Source organism: Fukomys damarensis, unplaced genomic scaffold (genome assembly GCF_012274545.1).
Source record: "Fukomys damarensis isolate Sample0158 unplaced genomic scaffold, DMR_v1.0_HiC HiC_scaffold_3, whole genome shotgun sequence".
NCBI lineage: Eukaryota > Metazoa > Chordata > Mammalia > Rodentia > Bathyergidae > Fukomys > Fukomys damarensis.
In genome coordinates this window covers 6,467,096-6,493,677 of record NW_022900915.1, presented here as the reverse complement: position 1 = coordinate 6,493,677, position 26,582 = coordinate 6,467,096, and the positions used below count along the sequence as shown (strand labels likewise).

The following is a 26,582-nucleotide window of genomic DNA, read 5'->3' as shown; positions in this document are numbered from 1 at the left end:
CTATGCTTGCATGAAAGTATCATCAAATCAAGAGATATCTCTGGAAAGAGGACAAATAGGACAGAACAAAAATAAAGGTATAAATCCTAAACAGCCAAAAAAAAAAAAAGTAAAACAAATCAAGCAAATAAAGAAAACAAAAAATAATAAAAGTAATTAAATTCCTCTGGTGTCCACAGTTGTGTGTGATGTCCACAGTTGTGTATAGTGTCTGAGACACACCAAAAATGCACAGCACAACCCCACCAAGTTTACAGTAAGGTCAGATCTGGTCATGTGATTGTTTCTGGCCTCCAGAGGTGAGGAGGGGGCTGTTCTCCAGCCAGCAACCTTCCAGATGTCCCTTGGGTGGCTCATCCATATTTTCCATCATGATTGCATCCAAAGCACTCTCCCAGCTTCTGTGGCATCCTCAGCTGGAGCCAGACCAAGAGAGATTCCAGGTCAGTTTACAGTTGGCCTCACCTGAAACTTGCACAGCCTCTTCTGTTCCACACTGCTGTTTATTCTCATGTGTTGGCTGTAGGCGGGGTGGGGTGGGGTATCCTGCCACTGACCACTGACCACCTGAATCTTTGGTCACAGAGCAGAGTGACTTCTCCACTCCTTTATAGCTAGGGCTAAGACTGGCTTCTGTTGGACACTGGAGTGGAGTCTGGTTGGTCCTAGTCTCTATTTTTCAGTAGAATTTCCCCTAGCCTACCGCCCAAGTGCTGGCAGTCTACTGTATCTGGTTGGTCTTTCCCTCTTTCCATTCTGGAATATTGGCAGTGAAGCAGCTCTGGGGCTGTTTGGCCATCTGAGTTCGAGCCTTGATCCTTTCAAAACAAAATGGACACTGCACCTGCCCTCTGCTCATTTGAGCTACTACTATGAGTCATTCCAGGTCTTTCACCAACTGTTGACTCTGGGAGGCCATTCAGGAAACAATGTCTTCTGTTCTCACTGCTGCCTCTGACTGATAAGATTCTCCTGATCTGGGTACAGTCTCTCTTTTACAGTGAATAGCAAAATTGCTTTGCTGCCTCACCACTGGCACAGCTACGCAGGTACTCTACCATACTGTGCTGTGTCTGGTCTGTGGAAGTGAGCTATTTCTTCTGAAACAATGGATTCTATTTTCTTTTTCTCCTCTCTCAGTTTCCTTGTGCTTCCCCTCTGCCCTCTATTCACTGTTTCCTCTCTAGGCTATTGATTTTCAGACTCTGGGCACTTTGTCTTGGAGAATCTGTGCCGCTGGTATTCACTGCTTTGGCATTTTTTCCTTCCACCTCCAGCTATTTCTTTTCACAAAGATTATTTTTGCTATTCAGCTCTGATTGCAGTTCCTACAGATTTAAAAACAATAGTTCTTTTCTGTGAAAAATGACAAACAAATTTTGAAAGAAAATCTTTCAATATTTTGAGTGTAGCATGAGCAATTTCACAGTATTTTTGTAGTTCATGAATGTGGGATATTTTTTCATCTGCATGTTTTCCTTAATTTCTGTCATTGATGTTTTATAATGTGCAGTATAAAGATCTTTTACCTTCATGGTTAAATGTACATCTAGATATTTAAATTTTGTTTCTGCTGTAAATGTAAACTTAATTTATAGGTCCTCACTTTTCTCCTTGCTTCCTGGCTATCATGATTTGAGCAGCTTTCTCCCAATTCATACACTTCCACTGTGCTGTTTCTGCATCTGATCCTGCCAACCATGGACTGAAACTTCTGAACTGTCAGCCAAAATAAACTCCTCCTCCTTTAAATTTTTGGTGTTGGTTATTGTGTCTCAAGGATAGGACAGTTGCTAAGACATCTGGTATTGTGTGTTTTCCCACTCGTATTTTTGTCCCGACTGCATGTTCTCTCTGGTTATTATGCATCTTTGAGGGGGAGGCCTTTTTTCTTAGCCAACAACTGGCTAGAAGACAATGTAATGAACAGGTCAGATAAGCTACTGAGAAGTGCCAGGAGATGGTGATGGTTTCCATTGGTAGTTTGCTATCTTTTTCATTTCAGATATTTACACAATACCTATAAGCAGTATTAGTTCATTCCAGCCTGGTAAGGAAACACCTCCAGGAATGAGGGACATGTTTGTGTTGTGATGTGGCAATCACTTCTCTGTCTCTGACAAAAAGCAGTTGTTGTATAGCTGCTTGATCTGTACTTTTCTCTGACTCTCTCAGACCTTGTCAACTCACTCAGTGCCTCAGTCATCCTTACCTGATCCTACACTCACATGTGCTGTCAGTCAAGAAGACTTCCCTCAACTGCCATGTGAAGTCATGGATCATTGTTTTAAATTCTGATTATGGAACATATTTTGAAGGGTTTCATAAAACACAGATGAAATGCACCTGATTTTGAATTTATATTATAACTAATCCCTTTTTTCACTGAACTTGTTTTGGGGTGCCACTTCTGCCTATACTCAAAACCCAGGCATCTGAGGGCATCTGAGGACATGTAAGGACATGAATCCACAATCAGGGACATGAGGATAACAGGCCAGGTATAAGAGAGTGACTTAACATTCTCAATTATGCATGCACAGCATGGGCAAGGGATGCAGCTGGCGTTTAGTCTCTCCATGTCCCAGTAAGTTATAAGAGTATAACTATTGTGTACTACAGAACCCTATAACCTTTTTGTAGCTGTGTTTGCTATATAGCTGTATTTGCTGTTTTTGCTGAAGGAATAAAGTTATATATCTCTTGATTTCTGGAGCTGTATTTATGTTTTGGTGATTTTGTACTCTAAAGGTTTATTTATATCTTCATTTATAATACATTTTCTGTGAAAGGAGCTTAATAGTTTCAAAGTAATAATTAACTTATAAGGCCAAGGAAATGAAAAAGATCTAAAATAGTTCTCATATGCAACATAAAATACATATCTTACTTTAATATGTAATAACTATGGATTAGTAAAATGAACTATGGCTTTTCTATGCATTGGAATAAAAAACACCTTTGAAAAGAAATGTCCACATTTGTTAAACAAAATTTTCAAGATTTAGTTAGGATAAAAGAATCACTTTGCAAAAGAAATATGGGTAATATCCTATCTGTGCAATATTTTTCAACAAAATATAGCCATATTACAATATATTTTATTAAAAAGTCTGAGAACTATGTGTAATATGATGCGGATTGGAATTTTAGTTTGGAGAGATTTTATTCTATTTTTTCACATTTTACATTTTATATACTTTAAGCTTTCTCTCAGTTATATGTGTTAGCAAAACTATAGATCTAATTAGGCAAATCCTTTGGGAATATTGTAATTAAATCAAGCTATAGGCAGTGAAATTTTGATATATCAAATAAGAGAGTCCCATCTAAGTAAAGAAGAAAGTAAGTCAGTCATTTCTAAGAATAATACGGGGATCACATATACAGATGGATTTCTACTCCAAACTGAAAACTCATTTTCTAAGAAATAGAAAATCTATTTAAATAAAATAGTTGTACAACATGTGCTACTATTTACGAAACTACAAGTAACAGGGAATTTCCCTTGTCAGAAGGAACACTGAGGCAGCTTAGGACTGGGCAGTGTTTCTGCTTTGGAGCTTTCATGTAGTGGAGAGAAAATTTTACCTGAATTGTTGGTGAATGACTGGAATCCAATCAAGTCTTGTGGAACAGTTTTGAGTTTCCTAGCACCACACCTCAGCAGCACATGTTATGACATCTGGTAACAAGCAAAAGAGAAAACTATCACGAAGATCAACAACAATTTTGTGAGTAGGATAAACCACAGCATCCAAACAGTAACGTATTAGGGAGAAGAAAGGAAAAAACAATGCAGAAAATGAAAAAATTTTCCAATGAAACCCTATCTCTAAATTAAAAAAAAAAAAAGAAATTATAAAAATATTAGGACTGTAGCTCAGTGGGAACGCCAAGGGTTCAATCTCTGGTACCATCACCAGTATCACCAAAAAACAAACAGATAAAAAAACAAATACACCAAAGATGAAATAAAATGTTGAAAAAAGAGTTCATGTATAAAAGTATAAATACATTAACATAATGCATTACTTGAATGAAGTTAAAATGATAAAATAGGAAGCCAGTACTTTTCTTCATAGTTTTTAAAAGTAAGATGTACTATGAAAACCATCTAGCGGCCTGGTTGGGCCCAATCGGTGGGACCCTGTAGACACGCTCTACCCTGTCTGGGTAACACCAGACCCAGCAAGAAAGGTGAGATTTGTGAAGGCCACTGGGAGATCTGCTCTCCCTCTGGCCTGCTTGGGCACATTCCCTGGGACCAAGAAGCCATGCCCTCCCCTGCCTGCTCCACCAACAGCTCCAGCAAGGAAGGTAGCCACGCAGGCGCCACTGAAATGCCGCCCCCCCAGATCTCCTGATTGTGCCAGTCCTTGGAAACACTCTGCTGAGGGATAGGTTGCCATAAAGGGTATTCTTCTGAGCTCCCAACTCTGAACATCTTTAAAGAAAGGGCAGGGGAAACCTGTAGTAGAACTGTGCAGAGTTCAATCCTACAGGACATCAGGGAACTCAATCTGGGCCTTGTGGCCTGAGGTCAGTATGAATCTCAGGGGTCTGCCATTGGCCAGCTGAGATCAGGGCACTTGGTTCTGCACATGGCTGTGCATATGGTATATTATGACAGTAGAGATACAGTCTGAAGGAGGCCCTTCAAATTCATTTTTTTAATTTCTTTTCCTCATCCCACTCTGCAGGTTCTTTCTTTTTTCTGTCCTCTTTCTCCAACTCACACTGTTGCTCCACCGTATTATCCCTCATCTCCCTTTCTGTTCCTGCTCCTGCCCTAACTCAGATTTCTTCTTTTATCATTTTTTGTTTTTTCTTTATGTTCTTTTCCTCTGTCATTTTACCTCATTCGTGGGTCAACAGTTTCAAGGGAAAGTGAGCTTCTATTACTGTTAAGGGGATATATTCTTGTCCTTATTCTTGCACTGTCCATCCCGTTTGAATTTAATAGTTTTCTAAAGATTGTATGGTCATTCTATGTCCTGTGACTTCACTTGAAACCTGCTACAATTAGTTACTTATCTACTCCTCTTGTCCTAACTCTGTCTAAGCCCCCATCCTAAATAGTAAAGATGCTATATTGAAAAGTTTATTCACTGCAAAACCTATTTTGGGCTGTTTCATGATTTTAATTTAATTCACATGGTTTAAAGGTGATAGATTAATGACTACCACAAGTGGTCAATTTGCAAGTTGTGCTTGATCCTATTGTGTTGCTGATTGTATCAATTTGGATAAAAGATTGTGATTGATTTAATGAGTTGTTTTCTCTAATATGAAAATAAGAACGTGTATGAGTCATTCGAGACTCAAAAGCTAAAGCACAACTATATCAGGAATATTTAAGTAAAAACTCAGAAATTATACCAAGGGCAACCTAACAACAAAAATAAAAATGAGAAAACACTTAAGCAAGGCACAAAGACAGACTTCTAGTTCACCAATGACGAACAGTATGGCAAATGAAGATGGAAAGTCTGATAGCGAACCACCAGGACACCCTGAACTCATAGCACAGGAAGCAACAAAACAGATCATTCAGGCTCTAGAAAAATCCAAAACAGAAATAATTTCCCAGATAACCATAGAGACGGTAAGCAAAATGAAAGTCATGATTTGAGACTCTACAACAGAAACTGACAAAAGAATAGATGAGCTCAGGACCACGATAGAAGCCATGAAGGTCCAGCATAAGAAAGAAATGGAAACAATGAATGCTCAACATAGGAAAGAAATGGAATCCATTAAACAGATTCAAACGCATATCCAGGAGATTAAAAACTATTGAAAGTGTTCACAATAAAACAAAATAATGTGAAGATAGAATCTCTGATACAGAAGATAGGATTTTGCAGTGACCTTAAAAAGAGAGGTCTCTTAAAAACAGTGAGGGATGATGAGAAATTGATTAAACAACTCCTAGATGATGCAAAGAAGAAAAACATGAGAGTGATAGGAATCCATGAAGTAGCAAGAGAAAATACAAATGACTTAAAAAAGCTGTTCACATAATTAATGACAGAAAACTTCCCAAACAGAGGGGAAGAATTCTACATACAGATAAATAAGGCATATAGGAATCCAACTAGCCACGATCAAAAAAAAAAAAAATCTACACCTAGACGTATAATTATCAATATCCGAGAAACCCAACAGACAAACAAAATACAACAAGCAGTAAGAGAAAAGAAACAAATCACATGCAAAGGAAAGCCCATCTGAATCACGGCAGACTTCTCAACACAAACCCTCAGGTCAAGGAGAGCCTGGAGTGAGGTATTTCAAGCCCTACAAGAAAACCTCGAACCTAGACTGATGTATCCTGCAAAACTCTCTTTCAAAATGGATGGGGAAATAATATACTTCCATGATGAAGAACACCTGAGAAACTTCATGAACCCCTCCAAACCAGCACTACAAGGAATTCTAAAGAATATCCTAGAAAAAGACAATGAAGGTCACAATACCATGAGGCCCAACAGACCAAATCAAATAGGCAAGGCAAGAAACTAAAAGGAGAGGGTAAAAAAGTAAAAAGAGTCAACAAAAGGACAATGACATGACAATATAAGTCAGTACATATCAGTTATAACCATCAATGTCAATGACTTCAACTCACCAATCAAGAAATATAGACTGGAAAAATGGATTAAGAAGCAAAATCCAACAATATGTCATATACAAGAAACACAACTAGTGCAAAAAGAAGCCCAGAGACTAAAAGTGAAAGGATATAAAACAATTCTCCATGTGACAGGAGCCCAGAAAAAAGCAGGGGTAGCAATCTTATTCGCAGACAAAGTAAATTTTGAACCAAAACTGATTGAGAGACAAAGAAGGCCACTACATCCTTGTAAAGGGAACAATTCAAGAGGAAGAAATGACAATCATAAACATATATCCACCAAATATTAATGCCCCCAACTATATAAAACAAATATTGAGTAACATGAAAAACCAAATAAATACTAAAACAATTATAAGGGGGATCTAAATTCCCTACTATCACAAAGAGACAGATCATCTAGGCAAAAATATCAACAAGGAAATGTTAGAACTGAACCAAGTTTTTGAATGCATGGACTTACTAGATGTCTATAGAGTGTTCCACCACACAAATTCAGAATGTATATTCTTTTTGGCTGCACATGGGTCATTCTCCAAGATAGAAAACATACTAGCTCACAGAACAGGTCTGAATAAATGCAAAATAATCGAAGTTATCCCCTGTATATTATCAGATCATAGTGCCATCAAGCTGGAGATCAATAGCACAAGAAACCCTAGGAATTTCACAAACACATGGAAATTGAACAACACTCTCCTGAACAATCAGTGGATCACAGAGGAGATTAAAGAAGAAATTAGACAGTTTTTACAAATAAATGAAAATGCCGATACAACATACAGGACTCTAGGGGACACAATGAAAGCAGTTCTACGTGGGAAATTCATAGCACTGAATGCCCATACTAGGAAAACAGAGCGAGCTCAAATAAACAACCTAATAATGACTCTTAGACTGCTAGAAAAACAGGAGCAAGAAAAGCCCAAAATTCAAACAAGAGGAAATTATAAAGATTAGAGCAGGAAACAAGAAAATGATACAAAAAAAAAATGAATCAGAGTTGGTTTTTTTTGAAAGAATAAATAAAATCTATAAACCCTTAGCTAACCTTATCAAAAAAAGTAAAGAAAGGGCTCAGATCCATGCAATCAGGAATGAAAAAGTTGAAGTCACAACAGATCCAACAGAAATCCAGAGGATCATTAACACCTACTTTGAGAATCTGTACTCTAATAAAATGGAAAACACAGAAGAAATGGACAGATTATTCTAGATACTTATGAATTATGACAGTTGAACAAAGAAGATAAAAACATTTTAAAAACCCCAATTACAATCAGTGAAATTGAAAATGTAATTCAAAATATAGCAACAAAGAAAAGCCCAGGTCCTGGTGGATTCAGCGCTGAAATTAACAAGACATTTAGAAAAGAACTACTGCCTTTACTCTTCAAACTTTTCAATGAAATTGAAAGGGAAGCAATACTTCCAAATTCATTCCTGGAAGCAAGTATCACTTTGATTCCCAAACAAGGGAAAGATGCAACTAAAAAAGAGAACTACAGGCCAATCTCCTTAATGAATAAAGATGTAAAAATCCTTTATAAGATACTAGCAAACAATACAGAGGATCATCAAGAAGATCAAACATTCTGACCAAGTCAGATTAATTCCAAGGATGGAAGGATGGTTCAACATACATAAATCAATAAATGTAATACACTATATTAACAAAGTCAAGGACAAAAACCATATAATCCTCTCAATAGATGCAGAAAAAGACTTTGACAAAATTCAACACCCATTCATGATTTTAAAAAACCTGAAAAAAGTGGGATAGATGGTCTATATCTCAACTTAATAAAGGCTATCTATGAAAAACCAACAGCCAACATGATATTAAATGTTGAAAAACTGAAAACTTTAATGTTAAAATCAGGAACAAGACAAGGAGGCCCACTATCACCACTCCTCTTCAATACAGTTCTGGACACATTAGCCACAGCAATTAGACAAGAGAAAGAAATTAAAGCAATAAAGATAGGAAAGGAATAAGTTAAACGTCATTATTTGCTGATATGATATTCTATATTGAAGACCCAAAAAACTCTACCAAAAGACTTCTAGACTGAATTGACACTTTTAGCAGAGTAGCTAGATACAAGGTCAACACCCAAAAATTAGTAGCCTTCTTGTACCCAAATAACAGACTCACTGAGTGAGAAATTAGGGAAACAATTCCTTTCACAATAGCATCCAAAAAAATGAAGTATCTAAGAATCAATCCAACAAAAGAAGCAAAAGACCTCTTCACTGAAAACTACAGCACTCTGAAAAAAAGAGATCTAAGAGGATATAAGAAAATGAAAAGATATCACCTGCTCCTGGGTAGGAAGAACCAACATAGTGAAAATAGCCATACTACCAAAACTGCTATACAGATTCAATGCAATGCTAATTGAAATTCCAACACTATATTTCACAGAGCTAAAAAAAAGAATCCAAAAATTAATTTGGAACCATAAGAGACCTAGAATAGCAAAAGCCATCCTAGGCAACAGACACATGGAAGCGGGTATAACAATGCCCAATTTGAAACTATACTACAAAGCCACTGTGATAAAAACAGCATAGTACTGGCAAAGAAATAGGCCTGAGGATCAGTGGAACAGATTGGAAGACACAAAAACAAATCCAGATGTACTTAGCTACCTCTTCTTTGACAAAGGAGCTCACCATCCTCAGTGGAGGAAAGATAGCCTCTTTAATAAATGGTGTTGGAAAAACTGGATTTCCACCTGCCACAGATTAAAACTGGACCCTATATTTCACCATGCACTAAATTAAAATCCAAATGGATTAAAGATCTAAATATTAAAACATAAACATTAAACTTGCTGGAAGATACGTTAGGTAGAACTCTAGAAGATATTGGCATAGGAAATTATGAACAAATCCTTAGTAGCATGGGAACTAGCAGAAAGAATCAACAAGTAGGATCTCATCTTATGAAAAAGCTTCTAAACTGCAAAAGAAACCATCAACAGAACTAAGAGACAACCTACAATGTGGGAAAAAATTTTTACCAGCTGCTCCTCAGACAAAGGACTATTATTGAGAATATATAAAGAACTCAAAACAATCAGCCCCCCAAATATAAAGACCTAATTCAAAAATGAGCATCTGAAATGAACATTTTTCAGACAAAAAAGTAAAAGCAGAAAGTAAATATATGAAAAAATGTTCCACATCACTGGTCATTCAAGAGATGCAGAAGAAATGAAAACTGAGATTACACCTCACCCCACAAAGAATGGCTGCCATCAAGAAATTAACCAATAACAAATGATGGAGGGGTTGTGGGAGATAGGAACCCTTCTCCATTGTTGGTGGGAGTGCAGACTGGTGCAACCACTATGGAAATCAATATGGAGATACCTTAAAGAACTAGGATTAGAGGTTCCATTTGACCCAGCCATCCTTCTGCTGGGTATCTTTCCAAAAGAATTAAAAGAATCATATCACAGAGATATATGAGCATCTATGTTTATAGCGGCACAGTTTGTAATAACTAAATCTTGGAAACAGCCCATTTGCCCATCCACTGGAGACTGGATAAAGAAGATGTGGTTTTTATATAAAATGGAATACTATTCAGCCATAAAGAATGAGAGATTAGAGTCATTAATAGGAAAATGGACAAATATTGAAGATATACTCCTAAGTGAAATAAATAAGTCACACATGTATAAATACCGAATAGTTTCTCTGGTGTGAATAAACTGTAATAGTACATAAGATCCTAATGAGATAATTGACAATGTGAAATAGGAAGAAAAAGCATAAAACTGTAGGGGAAGTGGGAAGGGTAGAGGAAAGGTAATAAAGGAAAAGAAAAAAATATGAGAAAATGAAAAAATGGAAATAAAGTGTTTGTAAATGGGGAGGGGAGGAGAGGGTAAAAGGATGGCAGAGGTAAGGGGAAAAAATGAGAACCAAGACCTGTCATGTAGAGGTAAAATATCCCAATGATGAATGTAACTGTTCTGTATACCTAAAATATTCCAATAAACTCAATGAGGAAAAAAAAGAAAAGAAAACCATTCAACTTCATCAAGACAGATACCAATTTCCAGCATAAAAAAGCCAAATTAGTATGCTATGAAACATAGTACAGCAAAACAATACTGCTATGTAGAAATAATAAATCTGCAACCATTCCCAGAAATATATTCAGATTTATAAAGACATTTTATGAACTATCATGAAGACTATTAATATAAAAGACTTTCCTGTACTTTGGGTTTCACATCATCAATGAAGTCAGTTAAATTCCTAAAACTGTACAATCTTGTCAATGAGTACATGTAGTTACCTGGCATGCCTGTAATCCCAGAACTTGAAAGGCTGAGCCAGAGGACAGTAGTGAATGAGAGGGCAGCTTAGACTACACACTGTATTCGAGGCCAGGCCAGAACTTTGTAGTAAGTCCCTGTCTCAAAGAATTAAAGGAAAAAACCCACAAAGTTCAGACCATGAATGCCTAGCTAAACAAAGATGAGATATAAATAGATTTCAAAACAATTTTTAAAAGTTAATATGAAGACTACACAACTCCAAAATAAAGAACTGCCTACTGTTGGGAACATGTAGGATTTAATTGTATTGGTTTAAATTTAATATATATCTCCTGTTAGTTTAGTGTTGTATTCTTGAGAAAAAATATTTAGCCTTTCTAAATTAAGCACTATGGAAATCAATATGGAGATACCTCAAAGAACTAGGATTAGAGGTTCCATTTGACCCAGCCATCCCTCTGCTGGGTATCTTTCCAAAAGAATTAAAAGAATCATACCACAGTGATATATGCACACCTATGTTTATAGTGGCACAGTTTGTAATAGCTAAAACATTGAAACAGTCCATTTGCACATCAGTTTGAGACTGGATAACAAAGATGTGGTTTTGCTATAAAATGGAGTACTACTCAGCCATAAAGAATAATAAATTAGAGTCATTCATAGGAAAATGGATACATACTGAGGATATACTCCTAAGTGAAATAAATAAGTCACATGTATAAATACCGAATAGTTTCTCTGGTGTGAAAAACCATAATGGTACATAAGATCTTAATGATATGACTGACAACGTGAAATACAAAGAAAAGGGCTAATGGTGTAGGGAAAGTGGGAAGGGTAGGGGAAAAGAAATAAGGAAAAAAAACACAAGAAAATGAAAAAAATGGAAGTAAAGTATCTGTAAATAAGGAAGGGAGGAGGGTGAAGTTAGGGCAGGGATAAGGGGAAAAAATGAGAACTAAGACCTGTCATGTAAAGGTACAAGATCTAAATGACGAATGTAACTGTACTGTACATCTAAAATGTACCAATAGATTCAATGAGAAAAATAAATTTAACATCTGTATAATGAAAAATATAGTTCCTACCTCATCAGACATTGAGTGATATTTAATGTGATTAAAGTACAGCTACTCTAACATCCCAATAAATGGTAAATGAATTATGAGTTTTATTAATTAAATATTCTGAAGTGATGAATTCAGACTTTGAAAATATAGACCAATTCTTCTTATCGGTAAATGTTAACAGCTGCCTACTCTAGGGAAGCAGGTATTTTGTTTTTTTCTGATCATTATATCCCCATTCATTGTACAATATAGAACTTATTGCTTGGCAGATATTCAAGAAAGAATTTTCTATGGTTGTTAGCTATGTTTTCTCAAGAAAAGGAAAGAGAAGTGCTGAAAAAAATTCATTAATATATGTTTTAATAGATTGCATATATTTAGGAATACAGCCACTAGTTTCTCAGGGTATTGTTTTGTTTTGTTTTTTGGTACCTGTGATCGTACTTGGGTCCTTGCGCTTGCAAGGCAGGCGGTGGAACCCCTGAGCTAAATCCCCAGCCTCTCAGGGAATTGTAAGATGGCAAATTAAATAACAGTAACATTGCTAGAAATCTTAGTTACAATATGTTTAATCTGATATTTCTTTCCTAAGAATATTTTTGATATAAAGAAAACAGAATATCTATGTTCCAAACTGATCTAACTCGCAGAACTGGTCAGTGGCAATTTCTGGAGATTCTGGTCTTAACTTTACTTAATATTCCAACATGAAAACACTGAACTTTAGTTTATTTTTTAAACTAAAGAAATTGTGTCTTTTTTCATCTCAGTTCTATGTATGCCTCTGGAATCCCCATTATATGGATATTCTAACTTTTGGATGGATGTTTTATATATCTTAGCCTTTATTTTAATTCTTCTCTCTCTCTGTCTTTGTACTACGATCTCAGAGAGTTTCCTGGTTTTATCTTTGACCCTCCAGGCTTCTCTTTGGATATGTCAGTCTTGCTATTTAGTCCTGAAGTTTCTATTTTTATTAAATTGTGTTTCCACACTATTATCATCTTTTCTCTTTAAGGACTGCTCCTGCTTTCTTTTTTTTTTCCCCCGGGTACCAGAGATGGAATTCAGGACCTTGCTCTTGCAGGTGTCTGCAGCACCGCTAGCTACATCTCTGGCCTAAGATTATGTCTTTTAATCTTGAAGCACAGTATACCTTTCACAAGTATAATAGAAACTTGGAAGCTATCGGTGCATTTTTGACATAATCAACATTGTATTGCTGACATTTTTACATTTAGGAAAAAAATCATAAAAAATAAATTGAAGGACACAAGGAACCAATGGGGAAAGTATTTTGTTACACATATTTTAAGCAAGAGTCTTTTTGTGGTCTTTATGTTTTATCTCTCAGAACCCAATAGGCATAGGTCATTATTCATGGGAAATTCACAGAATGAGAAAAGTAATGGCTATTCACCTATGGAAAGATGAGAAAGCAAATTCTTAGGGCATTCAAAGCAAAACTAAAGTGAAATACCTTTGATTATCTCTGAACAAAAAGTAAAAGTTTTAATGATATATAACCTTGGATTAGGAGTGAGGAAATAGGCCCTTTCATACTTATTGGCAAAACAGGACTTTTTGATAGACAAAATAGAATATAGATAGGAATGAAAATATAAGCAAAATTTGACCTAAAAATTTCATTTCTAGGAATTTTCCATGGAAAGAGCCCATGCAATCTTTAAAGGAATGAATGCAATTTGCCATGTTAAACTGGAAAACTATCCTATTTTCAAAGCATAATTTTCTTTTATAATGTGAATTTTTTTCCTTTTAGCAGCACGCAAATTTACTAATTACCAACTGGTATTATTATATCATATTTAATATTCTGCATTCATACAGAAGCCCAAAAAGAATTATTAACATTTATGACAGCCAATGTAAAATTTTCTTCAAGGAAAGAAATCTTTCCAAGTAAAAATTTAATTTGAAATATATTATTTCACTTGTTATACTCTAAAATTTATGTCATCTTTATACAGAGAAAGATCTGAGGTCTTTAAAAAACATAGTACACAAGATACAGAACATTTTTCTCTGAAACTGAGTTGATTATTTCTTCAAAATTTTATAGATTTTCCTTCTATAATAGATGGGCAGTTTTTAAAATTGCCTATACTTTTATTCAAAAGAAACTAAGAATATTCCTTTCCAGGGAAAGGATGCTTTTGTTAATGAACTTTGGAAGATAATTCCTGAAATCAGTCTTTCCAAAAACTATTTATTACTATATCGCTTACCTGCTACAAAATTACTTGAAAATTACAAGTTAAAACATGTCTTAAATGTTATATTTTAACATATAAGCTATGGATTTTATAAAGCCTCAAACATACAATATAAGTAATCATCACCTTCACAGTTAATATACTTTTATGGATATATTCTAATGCACAGTAGCACAATATATCACCAAATACATTCAATTTTATAACAAAAACATATTCAGTGATGCTATTTTGAAGGTTTTTGATGCAAAGAAATATTTTAAACTTTTTAGATTAGTTCAAAGAGTAATATTTAGTGTTTGTGTTTCATGCTTTTAACTCTTCCTACTTTTCTTACCTTAAGTCAGTCTCACAACTTTTTGGTGACTTCAGAAAGATGAGAATGTAACCCCTATTCCAGCCCCCTTTTCTTCACTCTAGGTGTCTTACAAGCCTGCAGGGAGCTCCTTTTTAAGCTAAGAAAGAATTAAGAATTTGCTCTTTGTTTCTGCATGGATAGTTAATCCTCCTTAAATAAATTCCTCTGATCAACCCGCTTCTAATTAGGTTTGAATCTTTCTTTCTGCTGAAGAATTTTTTCATGGGACTTTGAAAATCTGGTCAATAGTATATACTCTAGGAATAAACATGCAGTCTTGATGTAATTGGCATTACCAATAGCTTCCTCAATCAATGTTTCTGAAAATAGCCCTTTGATGGGATATTTTTTTAAACAAACTGCAGAAAATTTCAACTTTTTTTCATTGACTTTTCTTTTCTTCATCTATAAGAATGAAGTGTTATCTCTGAAAAAACATTCCTTCTGTAAGTATTCTAATGGGAAAGTAAGAAAAATGTGACATTTTAAGGGTAGGGAAACTAGACATGACCAAAATCCAGTTAATGAACTCCAATTATTATTTTATCCAAAAGAATACTTAACATTGAAATTACATATAAAAGAGAATGTCGACACTTCAGTAAAGGAAGGGGCCAGTTATACAGTGCTGCAATTGCACAAGATTTTTCAGTGACAATGCTGTTGATCATGTGCATTAATATCTGAGGAAAGATATATTGGCTCTGTGCTTATAGTCATGACTTCTAACCCCGGATCTCTTAATTGTCTACGGTAGTCAGATATGATCATGCATATCTATAGCCCACAACTCTTACAAACTCATGTTTGTAAATATGTTAATAAATATGTTAGCATGCACAGAAAGCATATATGCATAGTGTACAAACCTCCTCTGTATTCTAAGTTTTAAAGGTTTAGTAAGCAGGAAATTAGATGATGGAAAATATGCATGGCATGGGAAGAGGGAGGACAGCTGTTGGCCCTTTGGTATATTTGAATGCCTTCATTTACAATGTATTTTCCTTTGAAATTCTCTCAGAAACATTGTGAACTTGCTTTTCTGGAGGTAAGGACAGTGTCTCATTCACCGCTCTATCAATAATGCCAGAAAAAGACATTTCATGCTCTGCAAGTATTCTGAAATTATCTTAAAGGACTTTCTGGTAATGAGTTATTCTACACTTGAAAATGTTTGACATTAAAAAACTAAATACCTCCAGAGTTTCTCTTCATAGTAAGCTTTCTACAGAAATACTAGAAAACATTGTGTTCTTTATTCATTAATGGCATAGTATTTGAGTAGTACATTTGGTGGACCATTTTTTAATTTACTTACTACTTGGTTTTCCTTAAATAATAATAATTAAAATATGAGTAACCTATACTGAAAGAAAACCTCCAAATATTACAAAACAGCAGGTGTGGAGGTTTTGAAATAAGTTCACCAGTTGAAGTGCCTAAGAATTGTCTCTCCTGAAGCTGTTGGCTAAAGTGATTCTTTCCAAGGTGGACTAAGGTTGAAGCTTAGGCAGAAAAGCAAAAGAGAAAAGAAAGAGATTGTTTTCAATAAATCATAGTCTCATTTAGGAGAATTCTTTTGTTCTTAAATATAAAGCTTCTCAGAGTTAAGAAAAGGGTAGTTTTAAATCTAATTTTCTAAGAGAGACTCACAAATTGGTAGGAATGTAAAGTTTATAAACAAAATTATTTGGACATAAACGTTGTACCCATATTCTTTTCTCTCCTAGAAATTCACTGTCAGAATGTTTTCCTAAGAGTACACTATAAAGAATGATGGTTTTAACTAAATGTTTTCCTTTTAAAAATCAATCAGCTTCTGCATAGAATATACATTTATCAAATGGAATTAGAAATTAAGCTACATTATTAAAACAATTTTAATAGAAAAATGTTTGGAGGGGTTGGGGGTGGTAAATATTCCCAGCCCTTTGTATCGATGTGCATATGTATGTAAATATTTTGGTTTTCAGACAAAGCCTAAGTTGCTAAGGCTGTCCTTGAACCTACAGTCCTTCTGACCCAACCTCCCAACTAGCTATGACCGCAGGTACGCAGCAGGAGAAACATGTACGTGTTTGTATTTGAGTCTGAAACTTAAAAATCATCCAAATAAGTGAATTTAGTGATTAATGATACAGTATGGTCCACTGAAATAAATCACTAAATAACATCATATACCATGTTTATGACCTTACAGGAATCCAATTGATTTAACAGATTTAGACCGTTTCCATCTCAAATTGTACAGTGCACACTAGATTAGAATAGAAAAGGGGTGGGAACAGTGTGAGTGTTTGTACTTTCCCACATAATGAAGATCAGATAATTTTAAGAGCTAAATAAGTAAATTTCATTTGCTTTACTTATTAAGTACTTTTTCAGTTGTGATTCCTTATTCCTTCTTGCTCAAAAAAAAAAGAAAAAAAAAAAAAGAAAAGAAAAGAATTTACCCTTAAAGCTATTAGTCAAGTGACCTAGTTTCACTTATCCCTCTTCTGGGTTGGGCCAGTGCTGATTTTCCCCAGATGACTATATTTTCTTTTATTCCCACACAGGCATTCCTACAGTTTTAAAAAGAAAGTGTGGAGTTCCGCCAAAATCTGTGGTCAGAACACAAATATTTTTAAATATCTCCTTCACAGGCTGCTCAAACAATCATTAATATCACTAGGAATTTTCATAAAGACAGAACTTTTAAAAGATTGTTAATAAGAATTTGAAAACATATTATATCCATAATCTGTCATACAACAATCATTTATACACAACTCTAATGCTTTGAAATATTTTTCTATGATTTTAGAAGCCTGGGTCTGTTGCTGGTGAAACAATCATTACCAAGATTTAATGATAAAGACATTAAAATACCCAAATGAAGGAGGCATAGGAAAATTATTTTGGGAAGGATAAAAAAAAAATCCTTATTTACAGAAAACAAAGTCCTTAAGGTATATTACATCATTTAAAATTTGTGTTAAATTTGATTTTAACTAGGACTTTTTTTCTATTCTTTTTTTATTAATGATTGCAAAGATACATGATAAAAAGAATTGAAGATACTAAATAAAAATTTCAAATATACATATATATGACAGCAAAAAAGGATATGAAATAAACAAGAATTTATGTTACACAGACTAATCGAAATACATTAGTTTGATATGATCTTCAAAAGTTATGTTCTTTCTCATTTTCTTATGTTTGAAATAATGTAATTATAAATAAAACAGTTACATATTAAAGTTGAGAAACTGTCCTCAAAATTTTATGATCTATAAACTCCTTGGTTTGATAAATATCATATACTTGTTGATTGTACCACTTACATTTTCTAACATGACTTCCCACAGAAAAAAATATACTTATATTTGAAATACAAAAGCAACTAAAAAAAATTCATTTTTAAGATCAGATTTTTGTTTCTATTTTATTATATCCCATACTTATTTTTATTAAATTTTTATAGGCATAATGATGGAATTTAACACTACTAGATATGTAATATTCTTCCCAAATGAATGACTATGAAGTCAAGCATGTAATTTAAAGAAATCATAAGATTGCCAGAGAAACTATCAATATGCCAAATGTGCACAATCCTACAACATTCATGACCATGTTTCTCATTTAATAGTGCATACATATATGTAAAAACATACCTCCCACACATATACACAATGCATATTTTCTACAATACAATATATACTTAGGTATAATAAAATAGTGCAGTGATGTGTGGAATGTGGTGATTTGTATAATTTGAGAAAAAACATATCATCTTTGAAGGAGTTGGAGAATTTGTAATATGTATCAGATACTAAATGATATTAATGATTAAGTATAGTTATAATAAAATTTACTTAAAAATATTTATCATCAGTAGAAAATAAATACAAAGACATATTGATAACATAACATTTATCTTAACAAATTTCCAACCAAACAAGCTGTAGTGACAGAAAAGGAAGTTTGTAGAAAGCAGAGATGAAAGAGAAAAATGACAGATGGGCCTTAATACTTTTCATACTACTCATATATACAGATTTCATAAATTCTCAAATAAAAACGCAAAGAAAATGAGAACCAAAATAACTCATCAATTTGGAAGACCAACATATAGAGACAAGGATTGATGTATTGATAAATTTTAAAAATATGAAATGTAAAGCCTGAGATTTAGCTCAATAGTGCTGCACCTGCCTAGCCAGAACAATGTGCTGAGTTTAATCCCCAGCATCAGAGGAAGAAAAAGAAGAAAAGAGGGGGAAAAAAAAAAAGCATATATACTTTCTGGCACACTCAATAAATTAAAAATAAATTATTTGTTATCTCTTCCTCTTGAATTGTTCCCTTCACAAGAATGTAGTGAGCTTCGTCTCTGAATCAGTTTAAGTTTGAAACCTACTTTGTCTATGAATAAGATTGCTAGCCCTGCTTTTTTTTTGGAGGGAGAGCTCCTGTTACATGAAGAAGTTTTCTGTCCTTTCACTTTCAGTCTATGGGCTTCTTTTTACACTAGATGTGTCTTGTATAAAACATATTATTGGATCTTGCTTCTTAATCCATTCTGCTAGTCTATTTCTCTTGATTGGTTAATTGAGGCCATTAATATTGATGGTTATAACCAATATGTACTAACTTATTATGTTTTTGTTTTTTTCACCTTCTCCTTTTAGTTTCTTGGCTTGCCTATTTGATTTGCTCTGTTGGGGCTCATTGTGTTGTTACCTTCATTGTCTTTTTCTAGGATATTGTTTAGAATTCATTGTAGTGCTGGTTTGGTATTCATAAAGTTTCTCAGGTGTTCTTTGTCCTGGAAATATTTCCTCATCCATTTTAAAAGAAAGTTTTGCAGGATACATCAGTCTAGGTTGGAGGTTGTTTTCTTTTAGTACTTGAAATATCTCATTTCAGGCTCTCCTTAAACTAAGGGTTTGTATTGAAAAGTCTGCTGTGATTCTAATAGGCTTTCCTTTGCATGTAATTTGTTTCTTGGCTCTTACTGCTTGTAGTATTTTGTTCTTCTGTTGGGTTTCTGGGAACTTGATTATTATATGTCTAGATGTAGATTTTTTTTTTTTTTTTTTTTGATCACGGTGAGGCAGAGTCCTATATGCCTCACTTATCTGTATGTCAAATTTTTCCCCTCTGTTTGGGAAGTTTTTGATAATTAATTCTGTGAACAGCTTTTTTAAGTATTTACATTTTCTCCTATTACTTCTTGAATTTCTATCAATCTTACGTTATTCTTCTTAGTATCGTCTAAGAGTTGTTGTATCAATTTCTCATGATCTCCTACTGCTTTTAAAAGACCTCTTTTTTAAGGTCACTGACTGAAATTTTATCTTCTATATCTGAGATTCTATCTTCGGATTCTTATTCTTTTGTGAACACTCTCAATGGAGTTTTTGATCTCCTGGATATCTGTTTGAATCTGTCCTATGGATTCCATTTCTTTCTTGTATTGGGCATTTATTGTTTCCAATTCTTTCTTATGCTGGGCATTCATGGCTTCTATCATGATCCTGAGCTCATCTATTTTTCTCTCAGTTTCTGTTCTAGAGTCACAAATTATAACCTTCATTTTGCTTGTCATCTCTATGATTATCTGGGAAATTACTTCTGTTTTATATTTCTCTAGAGCCTGATTGATCAGTTGTGTTACTTCCTGCGCTTTGAGCTCAGGGTGTTCTGATGATTCACTATCAGATTTTTCATCCTCATCTGCCCCACTATTTGCCATTGGTGAACTGGAAGTCTGTCCCTGTATCTTGCTTATGTGTTTTCTTATTTTTACTATTATTGTTGGGTTATCCTTAGTTTTTAACCTTTAGATTATTACTTAAATCTTCCTGATATAGTTGGGCTGCAGCCCATGGGTCTCTAATGATTCACAGACATTCTCATTTTCATAATACTGAAGAAAACAGCTCATTGAATCAATCACAATCCTTTATCCTAATTGATACAATCAGCACCACAATATAATGAAGCACAATTTGTAAATTGACCACTTATGGTAGTCATCAATCTACCACCTTGAAACCATGTAAATTTAATTAAGATCAAGAAGTGATCCAAAACATGCTTATAGTAAATAAAATTTTCAATAAGGATATTTACCATTTACAGTGGGGGATTAAAACAAATTTAAGACAAGAGGAGTAGATAAGTATAAGAATTAGAGAAGGTTTCATATGAAGCCAAAAGACATAGAATGACCAGACAATCGTCAGGAATTGTTAAATTCAAAAAGAACAAACAAAATAGAAATATAGTAACACTTGAGTGAGGTAGAATAACCTAAGAAAAGAACATAAAGAAAAGAGAAAAAAATAATAAAAGAAGAAATCTGAATTAGGACAAGAACAGAAACAAAAAGAGAGATGAGGGATACTATAGTGGAGTAAGACAGTGAGCTAGAGAAAGAAAACAGAAAAAAAAGAATTTGCAGAGTAGGATGCGAAAAAGAAAGAAACAAAAATGAGTTTAAAGGGCCTCTTTCAGACTATATCACTGCTGTCATGTTATACAATATGTGCTGCCATTTGCAGAGCCGAGTCCCCTGACCTCAGCTAGCTGGTGGCACAACCCCACGAAGCAGACTGAGCTCGGGCTGCAAGGCTCAGACTGAGTTCCCCAACCTCCTAAAGGGCTGAACTCCACTCAGTTCTACTATAAGTTTCCCTCACCACTTCTTTAAAGATGTTCAAAGTTGAAAGCGCCAGAAAATACTCTTTATGACCACCTCTGCCTCTACTGAGTAGGTCCAAAGACTGGTACAATCAGGAGGTCTAAAAGCGCGAGAGGGAAGAGGGGTGGGTTTCCGGTTGCCTGAGAGGCTACCTTTCTAGAGCTGAAGATGGCGGACGCAGCCAGCAGAGGAGGGCCCAGTGCTGAAGATGGTGGGAACTCCGCCCAGGAGGGCCCAGCAGAGAAGACCCTCCGGCACTGAAGATGTCTGAACGCAGCCTACAGGAGAGGGTGTGGCCAAGAAGACCCTCCAGAGATAAAGATGGCGGGATCGCTTCGGGGAGGGCGCAGCCGAGAGGACCCTCCGGAGTTGAAGATGGCCGAAAGCTGCAGGGAGGGCGTGGCCGAGAGGACCCTCTGCCACTGAGGAGGCGGACACAGCCTGCAGGAGAGGGCGTGGCCGAGAAGACTTTGTGACGCTGAGGAGGCGGACACAGCCTGCAGGAGAGGGCGTGGCCCAGAGGACCCTCTGCCACTGAGGAGGCGGACACAGCCTGCAGGAGAGGGCGTGGCCAAGAAGACCCTCTGGGCTCTTAACTAGGACTTTTGAGGGTTTTTTTTTTTAGTCTTTAATAAAGGACAAATTAGAAACAAATAAGAATGCTTTTCCTAATAAATAATCACTGAGACCAAAATACTATCAATTTACACTAATTTCACACACATATAATATGCAATAGCTACTTTTTTGTTCATTTGCCATTATTTTTAGAGTGAAATTATAATGATTAATATAATTGTTTGTTTACATTAGTGAGCCTTCGGCTGAGATTGAGGCTAAATTACAGATGGAATTATTGCCACCTGGAGAAGACAAAATGAGTATTTTGATTACTTTTCCACAATGGATTGATGGTAACAATCCTTTTTTGTATGAAAGACATATGTTATTTGTTTTATTTTGGATAAAACCACATACTTGCGTTGATGGAAGATGAAATATATGTTGAGAGGTGTTTGTTAATGACTGAATTGTAATACTGTCTTATAAGTGTATCTATAAAGGCACATTTACACACCATGTTATAATTTTCGTAAATGTTTCCTCCCCCTTTTCAAGGATAGTTTAAAAACATGGCTCTGCCTACTACCTACATTCAGTATTTTCCATTACCAATACTAAAAATATTTTTAATTTTTATGACAATAATTTGTAGTCAGCCAGTACCTGTTTGTCAATCCATTGTGACTTGATATCTCTGGAAAAAAGAATTAACTGTCTCCCGGTAATGACTTCTGTACCATAAGACTCGCACAATCCCTGACACTGTACCTAAATGTAGGAGACTATTTCTGGGCTCTGATGGAGCAATCCGCCATCACTGAAGAACTGTAAATAATTCTGAGTACTGAAATACCTATTATATTATATGAGTAATGTCAGAAACATTTCCAATGGAAATTGGACTGGAACCACTCAGCAGAGTGCAATGATGAAATTAAAATGGTATATATAACAAGAGGCTTTGGCTGTGGCTCTGACTTAGAGGCAGAAGCAAAGGTATTGTTTATGGAATCGTTGTATCCATGAGCAGATTGCGTTGCACCTTTGAGTATTAAAATCTCATCAAACTCTCAAGAATGCAGACTCTGCTACTGGACAGATAGATATACAGCCTGAGCAGAAGGGTGACCTGAGTTCTGCCAAGTGACTGGGTGTGGGAGGGGAAGTGCTCAGCATTTCCCAGGGGATTCGTCCAGTGTCAGGGTGGGGAGCAATCTTATGAAATTTCCTTTGTCTAGGCAGGCTGTGTGGGCGATTAAAAAAAACTACATTTTTATTCTAAACATAGCACCCACTTTGCTCTAGGGGGGCATATAAGGCCTCTTTGCTAAGAATGAGCTTGGGCCTAGGGATACTGGGGTGTTGTGAACTTTGGAGACATCTTGTTTTTTTTTTTTCATAATTCTTGTGCTTTAACATTAAGACTTTTAGAGCAGTTGGGATGTACCTCCAGCACTGTTGTAAGTCTTTTTAGTAAATGAGTAAATGACTGATACAAAGAGTAACTAGGATCACAAAGAAGTAGCTGGGCCCTAGGAAAGCAGACTTCAGGCTTGGAAAGATGTGGGGCAGTGGTTGCTGAACCACATAAAATACAGCCAGAGGGAAAAGATGCCCCTTGCCCTGAAAAGACAGTTTGAACCCTGTGACTGGAAGAGTCCAGCTACATGAGGTTTCATAGGCGCAAGGCCCCAGAAGTGACTGTCACTTCTCATCTCAGTGTAGATCCTCTGCACCTGCTAAGAAGCATTTAGAGTGTGTGCAGCAGTGCAGGGGTGTGCTGGCCATGCCTCCAAGAGCACAGCCTGGTTTTTTCCATAAAAGAGGCACAGAAGCCACATCTGCCCATGGACTAGAAAAGCCAAAGACCAGGCAGGTGACACAAATTCTTCCTGTGCCTTCATTTCTGGGTGCAAAAATACTGAGATATCGAGTGTGAATCTGACAGCTGTATCTGGCAGTCTCTATGATCATGGAGGGGCCAGCATCAACCTACAGACTTCACTAGATGGTTTCACCTACTTGGAGAGAGACTGATGACCAACAATAGAAGTCCTGGGGAAATAAAAGTCATTATGTGGACCTTCACAAGAATAATATTTGACATTTGCCTTGGGTTTTTGCCCTTGTGTGTGTGTGTGTGTGTGTGTGTGTGTGTGTGTGCATTTTCTATCTTGCCTTTTCTTCACTTTTCTTCAGTAGTATTTTATCTTTATGTCATGTATTTCCACATTATTGATTGTTTCACAGGGTTATCTGATTTTTTTCTCTCAGTTAACTAATTGGATTTAATCTTCCGATCTCTTCTCTTTTGTATATATTTATTTTCCTTCTTTCTTTCCAACTTCCTCTTTCTCTCCTTCCTCACCCTTCTCCCTTCTATATACATAGAATTAATATTGATTGGGATGTAATTAAAACCTAACTCTTATGTAGCTCATTCTACATTACTATTCTCCCTTCATTTCCTAGGTTAAAAAAAAAGTTGTATCTGGCTGGCTTTTAGGTATAATTTTCCCAGTAGCTGTTCTCTGCTCTGAAAGCAATGCTTGAGATTAAACCTCACCGTTGAACCTAGTTGAGTGGGTGGTTTCACATTCTGACAAAGAAACACCTGAGGACATATCCAAAGAGAAAGTGACCTACTAAAAAGATTCAGATACAAGAGTGCTGGAGATCATGCATCCCAACTGCTCTCATAGTCATAACATAAAAGCATAAGAATCATGAAAAATCAAGGTAACAAAATGTCTCTAAAATTTACAAGTTCTCAAAAACTGAGTCAGCAGACATTGAAGTGCATGAAATGCCAATTTTTGAAATTCACAGTTGTAGTGATCCATTAGCTAAAAAATACACATACAAATAGGGCCAGGGATTTTCCACAGTGTTACTGCACCTGAATCACAGACATAGGTCCTGAGTTCAATCCCAGGTACAAAAAAAAAAAAAAAAAAAAAAAAAAAAAACACGTTATCGATATCACTACCATGAAAAAAAAAAAAAAAAAAAAAAAAAAAAAAGCAGTTGAGTGAAAAAGGTCAAAGGACATAAAATATCAGTTCAGTAAGGACAGAGATTCCAAGAAAGCACCAAACAAAAATCCTGGAAATGAAAATCTCAATTACTCAAATAGAAATTCAATTGACAGACTCAGCAGGAGGCTAAAGAAGAAAGAAGAAAGAATATCAGTTCTTACGGTTCTTATTTTTTCCGCATTCCTCTGCCCTCCTTTCAATCCCTCCACCTCTTCCTATTTGCAAAAGCTTTGTTTCCATTCATTGCTCATCTCATATTTTCCTACCCTTCCCACTTCCCTTACCACTTTGTACCTTTTCTCCTTTTTTCACATTATCATTTTAACCCTCATTTACACTTTCAGTTTCTCATGCCAGATAAACCATTTGTTTGTTTGTTTTGTTTGTTTGTTTGTTTTTTGAGACAGGGTCTTACTATGTCATTGAGACTGATCTGGAACTCACTATGTAGACCAGGCTGGTCTTGGACTCACAGCGATCCTCCTGCTTCAGCCTCCCAAGTGCTGGGATTACAGATGTGCACCACCATGGCTGGCCCATTTGTTATTTACACATGTGTATCCTATTTTTTTTACTTGAGTTATGTCCTCAATGTGCATCCATTTATCTATAACTATCTCTAATTTCTTGTTCTTTATGGCTGAATAGTACTCCACTTTATAAAAACCCACATTTCCTTTATCCAGTCTCCAGTTGATGGGCACTTGGGCTGTTTCCAAGATTTAGCTACTATAAACTGTGCCACTATAAACACTGGTGTCCTATGGTATGCTTGCTTTTTAATTATTTTGGGGAGATATCCAGTAGATGAATAGCTGGGTCAAATGGAACCTCCAATCCTAGTTCTCTGAGATATCTCCATCTTGATTTCCACCGTGGTTGCACCACTCTGCACTCCCACCAACAATGGAGAAGGATTAATTTCTCCCCACAACCCTACGAACATTTGTTATTGGTTGATTTCTTGATAGTGGCATTCATTCTGGGGTGAGGTGGAATCTCAGTGTTGTTTTCATCTCGAATGATCAGTGATGCTGATTATTTTTCTTTTCTTGCTGTTTTTACTTGTTTGTCTGAGAAATGTCTGTTCATTTCAGATGCCCATTTTTGAATTAGATCTTTAAATTTGGAGGATCTGACTTTTTAAATTCCTTTATGTATTCTAGATAGTAGGCCTTTTTCTGCAGAACAGCTGGTCAAAAAATTTTCCCATTTTGTAGGTAGTCTCTTAGCTCTGTTGTTGGTGAATTCTCTTACAGTGCAGAAGCTTTTTAATAACATGAGATCACAGTTGTTGATTCTTTTTTTTTTTTTTTTTTTTTTTTTTTTTTTTTTGTACTGGGATCAGACTTGGGAACTTGTGCTTGTGAGGCAGCTGGCAGCAGAACCACTGAGCAAAGTCCCCATTCCTAGTTGTTGATTCTTTGTGCTAATTCCCATACTACTGAAGATTTGTTCATGAAGTCTTTTCCTCTGCTAATGTCAACAATTTTACCTGACTTATCTTGCAGCCAGTTTAGTGCTTCTGTTTCAATATTTAGATTTTTAATCCACATTAATTTAAGTTTAACGCATGGTGAAAGACAGGGGTCTAGTTGTAATCTTTAGCAGGTTGAAATCCAGTTTTTCCAACACCATTTATTAAAGAGGCTATCTTTCCTCCAGTGAGGATGG

The 26,582-nt window shown here is 35.6% G+C and overlaps 1 protein-coding gene across 1 annotated transcript in view; it reads right to left on the bottom strand.

Moving 5' to 3' along the window:
- Nucleotides 1-214: 214 nt before the first annotated feature.
- The window catches only part of Isoc1 (isochorismatase domain containing 1), a 160,901-nt gene continuing 134,533 nt past the window's right edge, over nucleotides 215-26,582 (bottom strand). Inside the window, exons 7-8 of the mRNA XM_019207873.2 lie at nucleotides 3,592-3,685; nucleotides 215-416 (exon numbers count right to left, since the gene is read on the bottom strand). The gene's annotated coding sequence lies outside the window, so the exon portion shown is untranslated. The remainder of the gene's footprint in view (nucleotides 417-3,591; nucleotides 3,686-26,582) is intronic.